At 40.1% G+C, this 12,120-nt stretch overlaps 1 protein-coding gene across 7 annotated transcripts in view; it reads right to left on the minus strand.

Moving 5' to 3' along the window:
* The window catches only part of tnrc6c1 (trinucleotide repeat containing adaptor 6C1), a 462,004-nt gene extending 450,250 nt beyond the window's left edge, over positions 1-11,754 (minus strand). For all 7 annotated transcript variants that reach the window (XM_068004210.1, XM_068004207.1, XM_068004212.1 and 4 more), the window contains exon 1: positions 11,596-11,754. The gene's annotated coding sequence lies outside the window, so the exon portion shown is untranslated. The remainder of the gene's footprint in view (positions 1-11,595) is intronic.
* Between the last annotated feature and the right edge of the window lie 366 nt (positions 11,755-12,120).

A 12,120-nucleotide genomic window follows, 5' to 3' on the forward strand; every position in this document is an offset into this window, starting at 1 on the left:
ACAGGCGGCCCAGATGCTCATGTTTCAGGAGGCAAGCTCATTCTAACATGCTAATTGGGGTCCTATGGCAGACATAGGAGCCAATGGGCGGAGTACACTTGGCACCTGCTTCTCTTGTTGGTACCAGGCATTGAGAAGTCTAACCAGAGGTCCTTAAATGGACCACTGCAGGCCACGCTAGAAAAGATAAGTTTAAAAAAATGAATGAATTTGTGGGGCCAGCAGGACCACAAGTGAGTATTGTAAGGCATCTCAGAATCATAGAATTATGATTCTAAGGTTACAGCACGAAGGAGGCCATTCGGCCCATCGATTCCGCGCCGGCTCTATGCAATCCAGCTAGTCCCACTCCCCCGCCCTATGCACATTTTTTCCTTTCAAGTAGTTATCCAGTTCCCTTTTGAAGGCCATGATTGAATCTGCCTCCACCACTCCCTCGGGCAGTGCACTCCAGATCCTAACCACTCGTGTGTAAAAAAGCTTTTCCTCATGTCACCTTTGGATCCTTTGCCAATCACTTTAAATCTGTCCTCTGGGTCTTGCCCCTTCCACTAATGGCAACAGTTTCTCTCTATCTACTCTGTCCGGACCCGTCATGATTTTGAATACCTCTATCAAATCTCCTCGCAACCGTCTCTGTTCCAAGGAGAACAACCCCAGCTTCTCCAGTCTATCCATGTAACTAAAGCCCCTCATCCCTGGAATCATTCCAGTAAATCTCTTCTGCATCCTTTCTAAGGCCTTCACATCTTTCCTAAAGTGCGGTGCCCAGAACTAGACACAATACTCCAGTTGTGGCCGAACCAGTGTTTTATAAAGGTTCATCATAACTTCCTTACTTTTGTACTCTATGCCTCTATTTATAAAGCCCAGGATCCCGTATGCTTTTATAACCTCTTTCTCAACCTGCCCTGTCACCTTCAATGATTTGTGCACATATGCCCCCAGATCTCTCTGTTCCTGTACCCCTTTTAGAGTTGTGCCCTCTAGTTTATATTGCCTCTCCTCGTTCTTCCTACCGAAATGTATCACTTCACATTTTTCTGCATTAAATTTCATCTGCCATGTGTCCAGCCATGCCACCAGCCTGTCTATATCCTCTTGAAATCTATCACTATCCTCCTCACTGTTTACTACCCTTCCAAGTTTTGTGTCATCTGCAAATTTTGAAATTGTGCCTGTACACCCAAGTCCAAGTCTATAATAAAAATAAGAAAAGCAATGATCCCAGTACCGACCCCTGGGGAACACTACTGTACACCTCCCTCCAGTCCGAAAAACAACCGTTCACCACTACTCTCTGTTTCCTGTCCCTTAGACAATTCTATATCCATGTTGCTACTGCCCCCTTTATTCCAGGGGCCACAATCTTGATGATAAGCCTACCATGCGGCACTTTATCAAACGCTTTTTGAAAGTCCATATACACCACATCAACTGCATTGCCCTCATCTACCCTTTCTGATAACTCATCAAAAAACTCTACCAGGTTAGTTAAACATGATTTGCCTTTAACAAATCCGTGCTGGCTTTCCGTAATCAATGCACACTCGTCCAAGTGACTGTTAATTCTGTTCCGGATAATCGTTTCTAAAAGTTTCCCCACCACTGAGGTTAAACTGACTGGCCTATGATTGCTGGGTTTATCCTTACACCCTTTCTTGAACAAGGGTGTAACATTTACAATTCTCCAGTCCTCTGGCACCACCCCCGCATCTATGGATGTTTGGAAGATTATGGCCAGTACCTCCACAATTTCCACCCTTACTTCCCTCAGCAACCTAGGATGCATCCCATCCGGACCAGGTGACTTATCTACTTTAAGTACAGCTAGCCTTTCTAGTACCTCTTCTTTATAAATTTTTAGCTCTCCCAGTATCTCAACTATATCTTCCTTTACTGAGACTCTGGCAGCACCTTCCTCCTTGGTAAAGACAGATGCATTTCGTACCTTGGCCATCCCCTCTGCCTCCATGAGCAGATCTCCTTTATGGTCCCTAATCATCCCCACCCCTCCTCTTACTACCCGTTTACTGTTTATATGCCTGTTCCCATACAGCTAAAACACGTCTCAGGTATACAGTGCCTCTCAAGCATCCAGTTTGGGACTCACAGGAAAGTCTCCCCTGGTAAATCTGTCACCTCTAGATGTCTATCAGCTTCTCAATAACGTTTATTTATCATCCATTTCTTCTTTCAATATCTAAAATTCATTGGCCACTGCTCTGCCCACTTGCAATTTTTTATGTTTTTCTTTAGTTCCTCAGCTACTCACTCTAGTTTAGTATGATCTATGAATTTGACTAACTTGTATTGTACGTTTGAATCCAGGTCATTTGTGCAGATTAGAAATATTTCCTCAACAAATGTCAAGTTACTGGGCTCTCTATTAGAAGTCCTCCAGCTCCATCTACTCACTCAATAAACTCTACTCCCATCATCTTCCCTATTCTTGTCCACCTTCTGACTTTATCAAGGTGATCTATAACCCTTTGGGTCAAATCATGATTGCAAATGCTTGCATTGGAATTAATTAATCATCACAAACAAAGCTGCAATTTTGAAACTATTACAGTGATACACGGACAGATATGCAAAATTCTTTTGAGTCTTTCTAAAAAATGCAGTAGTCGCATTCCTTGGATTTTTTGCCACAACAGCACAGAATATAACGATGTTGTCACACAATTTTTGATGATCCAGTCCAATATGAAACATCCTACGAATAAGATTTTGCGGCTTTCTACTATATAATTAATTCTCATGAGGTAAAAGATAAGGAGTATGATTTTAATAAATGTGTGTTGTAGGCTGTACTTTTGAAATGTAAATTTTCATTTGGAAACATAAGATTGGTAGTAATTAAATGTTATCATCATCTATTGCATGGTGTGGCCTCCTCGTTTCAGGATTGAGTCACACCTAAAAGCTTCTGGGAGTCTAATAGGCTTGCTATGATTTTTAAGGATACAAGATGATAGATTTATTTCCTTGTTGAAAGCAATGGAGCATGACAAAGCTTGCTCGATTTTGTCAAGTTTAATATCTGTCTATGAGGGTAAAAAAAGGCAATCTTTGATCCTCCCATTATCCTTGAGGTTGGTTGCTGGGTGACCAGTAAGCCTCATTTTGTTGTATATTAAACTGCATCCCTTTTAAAAATCAGTTCTTATGATCTAATGTAGGATTTGATCCAAAGCTATATCTCCAGGTGGAATAATTCTTCAAGATACCAGTAACGGTGGGAAAAAAAATCTGTCAATCACTATCATTAAGTCACACAACTAAACACTGCAATGTAAAAAAATTGAAGAGGTCCTAAAGTCATCTCGTAATAGTTTAAGCACCAATTTAAAAAAAATATAGCAGCATTAAGATTTGATTTATGATGATTGAAACCCAGTTTACACAGTGAAAGATGAAATAGTTACTCCCATATGGAAAGGAGGCTCAGATATTCAATCTCAAATGAACATGGGCTTAAATAGTGATGTAAAATGTTGACTGCAGAATTGATTGTGGAGCACAAAGTTTATGCAGGATTGTTCTAGTGAAGAAGTACATACACATAGCTTAATCATTAGAAAGACTGTAAATTAGTTGACTAGTAAAAGAGATAAGAAATCTAACTGACAAACAACCTATGACCAAAAAACCCTGAATCTATGCAGTCTGAAAAACTAAACAGATGGACCCAATTAACATGGGGTTGGGAGAGAGCTCACCACTTTATTTATACCATATCTTACAGTAGTACAAAGCTATTATTTAAAGCATACTTTTTCCCTTACTTCAAGTTGTCCATATCTCCGTCATGACATATGTTGTATTAAAATATGCTTCCAATATTTTTGATCTTGGCCCAGGCTGTAGTTCAGAACTATTAAAAATCTGAAGTACTCAACCTTTCTTGCACATAAATCTCAATGCTAAGAAGGAATTAAAAAGGCTCACTGAACAGCCTTAATTCTTGTTGCCCAGATCTACAAACAGAATTCCTGATTGCAATTCCAAAGTAGTCGTGCGTTGTTGGATGATATATCAAATATTCTTTTTTGCTTATGGCATCCAGGGATATAACTCCCCAGAAATGTTTGAGCAAAGCGCATGTCTTTATTTAAACTGCTCTGAAGATTTTCGTAACCTAAAATGAACAGCAAATGGGCTAATCAGCAGAAAGGAGAATGGCCCAAGTTCAGAAAACTGGGCAGTTCCTATCAACAGAAATCGGATCAAAAGAAACCCCCGGTGTCTTTCTTATTAATTAATTTTTCAGTACTGAAGTCAAATGCAAAAGCATAAAATATACAGTCTAACTTAAACGGGAAGTCTCAGCACCAAAACCACTTGTAAAAAAAACATAAACTGTTGCAAAGTACTCTGAGTAATTGGCCCACAATTTCCTGCGACGGTGAGATCGGCAACGTACGCTGTAGATTTCGTAGTTTTGCACGCCGTAGATTTGCTTCGTTTTGTGAGTTACCCCCAAATTTCCTGGTTTCGTAATTTGAATACTCCGCAGCGAGCATAGCGGCCAATCAGAAAGTGCAGCCAATGGCCAACGCTCATTACGTCCAATAAAAATAATTTTCTGCATCACATGGGAAATTGCAAGCTACGTTGGCACTGCCAAAATATTTGCAGCAATAACAGAAAAGTAGAATTTACTAATAATTGGTCATTGTAAATTAACAATTCATCCTATGTTGAACGTTTCCTGAAGCGTACATCAATTTTCTTGTGTTACCACAATGTAAAATTGGGGGTGTTTTATCATCACCTAAAAGTTTGTGTTTTAAAAGAATTTAAATTGATTATTTTATTACAGAGAAGAAGCAGAAGTTGCATACAAAAGTCCTAGGAAATTATAACGTGATGTAAATAATGGCGTAACTCACTCACGTCATGATTTGCTCTTTCGTTTGCACCTCACATCGAGCCCTACGACATGACATAATTTCTAAAAGGAACCAACAGCATCTGAACAATTCTCAATCCTGTGAGAAACCAGGTCACTTTGAATCCTTGTGTTGAGAAATAAAAACAGGGCAATGAATCTCAGTGAGGAATACGAACATAGTGCCAAGTCTGTCAATAACAAGAGCCGGGAGGTAAATCTCTGAGAAATTACAACTCAGTATGAGAAACAAAAGTGGAAGGATGGCACAAGGAGATCAAGGTTAACCTATGCAGCCTTGGCTTATATAACCCATGCAGCAAAGACAGATAGAAACACAGTATGGTTCAACAAAGCTCATGCTACAACGAGAATTGTCAAACACATCACTGGTATCTTGAAGAATTATTTCATGTCCGGACCGATCAAAGGCAATCTTACAACACAGCAAGTCTCCCCCAATCCTGCAAAGTTTCCAGAATAATGAGCTGTAACCCTGTAATCTCCATTCCTTTTTCCTCAAAAGAAGTTTCAACATCTGGACGATCAGAATAGCAAAGCTATTGTACAGTAAGAGGGTGCAAACGACAAGAAAGAAAGAAAAGAAAGAACTTGCATTTATAGTGCACAACCTCAAGTGCTTTTCAGTCAATTAAGTACTTTTGAAGTGTAGTTACTGTTGTAATGTAGAGAATGAGGCATCAGCAGCGGTACAGTAATGCAAAAAGGAAGATTGATGCACCAAGCAGTAATTCCAGATGCCTTCCAAGGAATGCCACAGCCAAGTCATTTTAGGAACAAACTGTATATGCCAAGTAATCTCGCCTAAATCACCTTGTTGTATACTTTCATATTCAGTTCTTCAAATACCACCGATTATTCTAGGCTCCTGTTATATTCTAACCAATGACAAATAAGTCAAGTGCAGAGTGTTTCTTTCCTCTGTTATGTAGGGTGTGAATGTTGGCAGTTTAAGACGGTATGGTGCTGCTCTTCAATGTTTCTGCTTTCTTCATGATGTCTCAGGCTAAATCAGATTTTTCATAACCTATGCATCCTATCTGACCCGGAGCTGAGCTTTCGACCCCATGTCCCCTCAATCACAAAGACCGCCCAATTCAACCATGCCCATCTCTGCCCCTGCCTCAGCTTATCTGTTGCTGAAAGCCTCATCCATGCTTTTGTTACCTTCAGGCTCGACTATTTCAATGGTCTACTGCCAACCTTCATAAACTTGAGGCCATCCAATACTCTGCTGTCTGTATTCGAACCTGCAGCAAGTCCTAATAACTATTTTTCTGACTTGCGTTCTTACTAATCTGTTTTTCTTCCTATTCTGTCAGTTTTGTCGACTTCTCATTCTCACAGGGCTTTTCGCCCTTTGCCTCTAGTAATCTCATCCAACTATAGACAATGCCCTCAAATCCATACTCTGTGTGTGATCTGTCACCCACACCCATACGCGAAGCAGCAAGAGTCACAAGACAGCAATCAGGAAGAGGAACCCTGACTTTCCTCCTGCCTAATACTGAGGCCAATTGCAGAGACCAAGGATCAAACCTGCAGCCTTCCATGTCTGTGTGGCTCAGTGCCAATCATTTACTCATTGAGTCTCCAGGATTATAATTCAATGACATGTCAGATACATGAAAAATACAATACTCTAACCTCCAAGCAGAAACCTAACAAAGCTCACCCTGACTGTGGTACACGTCCTTCACTGATGGGCAGCCCCAGATTTCAAACTCATGACCATCTAGCTGCTTTCAGACCAATGCTTTTTCAAAAAGAAAACACACATTAGCTTGCAGTGGTAAGCTTAAATTTACTTATTGCCACCAATCCCATTTTCTCTTCTCAGAACATTCAGAGCTCACATAAAAAATAATTTTTATTAAGCCTCTCAATTTGATGACCAAAATAGTCTTGCAGTTACCTGGCAACCAGTACTTATAAATTTGCAGGGATATGCAAAAAAAAAATATCATCTCCTTCCAGAAACAGCTCACAAACATGAGTACATGATGAAAAATGTTAACATTAACTCCATGGCGCAGTCATCCAAAGTAAACTGAATGGGAAAATGGAACAAAATTTTATGCAGCTGGGATCAGATAATCATAAATACCAGCAATTCTGTACAGTGCAGCTTGTAGGAAAATATCACCTCTTTTTTCCCCCCAGACATTTGCAACTATAAAAAAGTTATACTTTTTGAAATGTTCTGCCATATGATTCTCTGCTGGTACATTTGTATTTTTTGGTTTACTATGTATTGGGAACTGCATTTGCATCATGCACAATGCAACATACAAGATACAAGATATAAGAAATCACATACAATATAGATCCTACTATATAAACCTAAAAAAAGTGAAATCCACAAATTGCAAAGGACTAGTAGGTGACCTTAGTAAAATGAGACTTCAAATTTTCATGCATCCTGTGATTTTAAATGGGACCAATAAGAATGATCTGAAAATTTGTCAGTAACTTAAGAAGTGCTGATAATTTATCACAAATTAGGACTAAAGCCATAATGAAGTGGAATGTGTGTTCAGCTGCCAGTCCATATTCATGATGAAAAATGCTTTTTACCCTTGATTACTTCAGCTCTTATATCTTAGACCAGTCTTATGAGTGAATCCTCACTATCCATTCCTTTGACTGTTTGGTACCTTGCCTGGACATCTAGGTAATGTGCCCAAGAAACAGCAAACCCTAGCCGGTAACTGATTTAAGCTATTGGACTTATCTTACACCTTCATAAGCTCTCCCTCAGGTCCTTGAAAGTGATGGAGCATCACATCAGACTTCACTTCAAGTTGAAAACATCAAGCAAATTTATTTTGCAAAAGACTTAATTGTTATATAATAGTTATGTATTTACAGTAGATTTCCTTCCATCTTACTTGACAATTTGACAACACAATATGAAGACTGCAACTCTAAGAACTGAGCGAACTCTTTATCAATAATTTTTAATTAATAGCACTTTAATAATTCTTTTCATAGAATTTCTTATGAATGGGGAAGCCTAATTAGTCTGAACTATTTCTTGGAAAATGAAACCCATTTTTCTCTGTCCCTCTCAGGAGTTTCTACTGGTTGGTTTCTCTGAGATTTTAAATCAGACGGCTCAGCTCTTTTTATATATTTTTTATTCGTTCATGGGATGTGGGCGTCGCTGGAAAGGCCAGCATTTATTGCCCATCCCTAATTGCCCTTGAGAAGGTGGTGGTGAGCCGCCTTCTTGAACTGCTGCAGTCCGTGTGGTGAAGGTTCTCCCACAATGCTGTTAGGTAGGGAGTTCCAGGATTTTGACCCAGCGATGTTGAAGGAACGGCGATATATTTCCAAGTTGGGCTGGTGTGTGACTTGGAGGGGAACGTGCAGGTGGTGTTGTTCTCATGTACCTGCTGCCCTTGTCCTTCTAGGTGGTAGAGGTCGCGGGTTTGGGAGGTGCTGTTGAAGAAGCCTTGGCGAGTTGCTGCAGTGCATCCTGTAGATGGTACACACTGCAGCCATGGTGCAACGGTGGTGAAGGGAGTGAATGTTTAGGGTGGTGGATGGGGTGCCAATCAAGCGGACTGCTTTGTCCTGGATGGTGTCGAGCTTCTTGAGTGTTGTTAGGGCTGCATTCATCCAGGCAAGTGGAAAGTATTCCATCACACTCCTGACTTGTGCCTTGTAGATGGTAGAAAGGCTTTGGGGAGTCAGGAGGTGAGTCACTCGCTGAAAAATACCCAGCCTCTGACCTGCTCTTGTAGCAGGATTTATGTGGCTGGTCTAGTTAAGTTTCTGGTTAATGGTGACCCCCAGGATGTTGATGGTGGGGGATTCGGCAATGGTAATGCCGTTGAATGTCAAGGGGAGGTGGTTAGACTCTATCTTGTTGGAAATGGTCATTACCTGGCACTTGTCTGGCACAAATGTTTTTATATCTCAGAAAAGATTTACCAGGACTTCCTGCATTTTGAATATCCTACCAGTAAATTTAATAAAGAAATTGTCAGTCTGAACCAATCACACAGCACTGTTTGAGTTTGAATTAGTCCTCTCTTCAGCCTGTTCCATGAATTTTGAAGCATTGTATTGGCATAGGCTTAGTCCGAGATTCAGGTTTGGTGGGCTGTTAAACTCCCTGTGCATTATGATTGAATTTAAAGAGATAGCTACCAAACCAAAATCAGACAAAATACATGGGGCGAGATTTTCCTAGTGCTGTTCTTGGGTGCAGTGAATGCAGGAGAATCGGGGAAGGAGGAGAATACACCTGTAGGGAGCATGCCTTGGTTTTCATCGATTAGTTTAAATGGATGGAAAATTGGTGGGCTGCTCTATTGACATGCACTCCTCCCCACCTGATTTTCCTGTATTCACTACGCCCAGGTATCCAACGTGTCGAGATACAGGACACTTCCTTCTTTGCTTGTCCGTCCTGCAGCACTGAGAAAAAAATTAAAATATCTCATAGAATATCAATTCTCTTTTAAGGATCAACTTTAATTGGTCATTGTTCAATTAACTCAATGCAACATTTCCTCTTTAAGGGATAACTTTTCTTCTATCTTCAACCTTTTTATTAAAATTATAATTTTATTTTTAATCAAAGCTTAAAGTTATTGAGCGAGGTTTCTCCATTTTATGGAAGAAAATATTTGCCTCTGGACATTTTTGATTAGCATTTTGAAAGCGTTCAGCAACATCTAAGCAGCAAAACATTGTTTGAGTTAATGTAAATAAGCAAAAGAAGATGTGACAGAAGGCAAAAAAATTAAATCCTTAAACAGTGACCCACTATTACCCTGCAGAATGTCTTCTGTAAGAAATACATTTACACCTTCCCTCCAGAGACTTGTGAAACCTATAAATGAAAAATCGGAAGGAAATGTCTGCAATAATTGACATAGGAACATAAGAACATAAATAGGAGCAGGAGTAGACCATACGGCCCCTCGAGCCTGCTCTGCCAGCCAATTAAATCAAGGCTGATCTTTTACCTCAACTCCACTTTCCCACCCTATCCCCATATCCCTTGATTCCCTTAGTGTCCAAAAATCTATCAGTCTCCGCCTTGAGTATACGCAACGACTGAGCATCCACAGCCCTCTGGGGTAGAGAATTCCAAAGATTCTCAACCCTCTGAGTGAAGAAATATTTCCTTATCTCAGTCCTAAATGGCCGACCGTTATACATTAGTAATGAAAATGTGAAGCTCCACGTTTCTGCAACATTGTTAAAGGAAACAATATCACAATTATGTTTATTTTCTTTAACATTCTGAAGCATTAAAAAGAATAATTTCAGACTTTTATCCTCATCTTCCTAGTTTGACTGTAAAATTCACATGGTAACAACAACTTGCTTTTATATAGCGCCTTTGACGTAGCAAAGCATCCCAAGGTGCTTCTCAGGAACGATTATCAGACAAAATTTGACACTGAGTAACATAAAGAGATATTAGGACAGGTGACCAAAAGCTTGGTCAAAGAGGTAGGTTTTAAGGACTGTCTTAAAGGAGGAGAGAGAGGAAGAGAGGTAGAGAGGTTGAGGGAGGGAATTTCAGAGCTTAGGGCTTAGGCAGCTGGAGGCATGACCAGCAATGTTGGGGTGAAAGAAATTGGGAATGCACAAGAGGCCAGAGTTGGAGGAGCTCAGGGATCTTGAGGGTTGCAGGACTGGAGGAGGTTACAGAGATAGCAAGGGGCGAGGCCATGGAGTGATTTGAATACTAGGATGAAAATTATAAAATCGAAGCGTTGCCAGACTGGAAGCCAACGTAGGTCAGCAAGCACAGGGGTGATGGGTGAACGGGACTTGGTGCGAGTTAGGCAGCAGAGTTTTGAATTAGCTGAAGTTTACGGAGGGTCGAAGGTGGGAGGCCAGCCAGGAGAGCATTGGAATAGTCGAGTCTGGAGATAACAAAAGCATGGATGAGGGTTTTAGCAGTAGATGGGCTGAGGCAGGGCTGGAGACGGGCGATATAACCTCAAATTTTATCTGCCTAACTTCACCTGCAACTGGACTTACCGATTTGGCATTACTGAGATCAGTCATTAGTGATTTCTTTCATTACCAACATCAAAGCATGTATACGGCCCACAGTCTCAAAGCTTTCCTGAAACAGTAAAAATGTATTTTGAAAAAAAATTTCACTTGAAAAAAATCTGCTGAAAATTGGACTTTTTCCATGGAGCTGATTAGGGGCCAAAGGAGCCCGTTACGACAGGATTGGAAATATCATATTAAAACAATTGTATAGGCTAGCATTAATTTTCAACGGTTCAGATTATTACTGCCGACATCTAAAGTGTGGGTTCACATTACAAGGACGGAATATCTGAGACAACGTTTTGCTAATAACAGTCGCAGGTACATGTCATGCACTTTAACATTTCATATCTAATAGATATGACTAACCTGAACAATTTTCTTTTATTTTTAAAATCAGCACATCTAATATATTTCTCGCAATGTGGAACACTGACATGTAAGACACCTAATCCAGTATAAGCTCTAATTGCCTTAGTGATAAGGATCTGCTGCGATTTCACAAATCAGCAACAGAATCCATGTCAAAGAGCACATGATTAAAATGAATGTATTATCAGAGACCACCGATAAGAGCTAATCAAATCATAGCATTTAAAATGTACTTATGCTAAATGGCATAATTTAAAATACTACTGTGTTACCTCCTTAGGCCTGCCTTTGTATTCGCACGCACAATTTCATATTTTTTGAAAGGGATTTTCTTTTTCCTTGTTGAAAAGCTCAGAAACCGCTGATGTTTGCACAGAACTACAAGAATGTCACTTCCATGTGTACTGTGCTGCAGAAGGCCGTCAAGTACTTTTTCTAATACGATCCCACAGTACTGCAGAGGTTTGAGGCAGTTTTCTTCCTTTGGCGTTAAAAATAATACCTTGGCAGGATTCCATTATTTTTGTGGTGGAGCATGAAAGAATTTTGTTGATTTTAGTGAGACTAATATATTTTGTCACATCACAATTACCCTACCTTATCCTGCCTTTTTCGTTGGAGAAAAACACCGAAAGGATAATGTTATGGTATAGTAGCACTCATTTTCTAAAGATGCATAAGCTATACCATACAGAGGCGCTGAAGATCATATACTCGCGAGTATCCTCTGCCATAAAGCAGATAGCGCAAGCGCAGAGCCAGAAAGTTTAACTGGATTAGCGTTATGAACTATTAAT

The sequence above is a fragment of the Heptranchias perlo genome, chromosome 23 (genome assembly GCF_035084215.1).
Source record: "Heptranchias perlo isolate sHepPer1 chromosome 23, sHepPer1.hap1, whole genome shotgun sequence".
NCBI lineage: Eukaryota > Metazoa > Chordata > Chondrichthyes > Hexanchiformes > Hexanchidae > Heptranchias > Heptranchias perlo.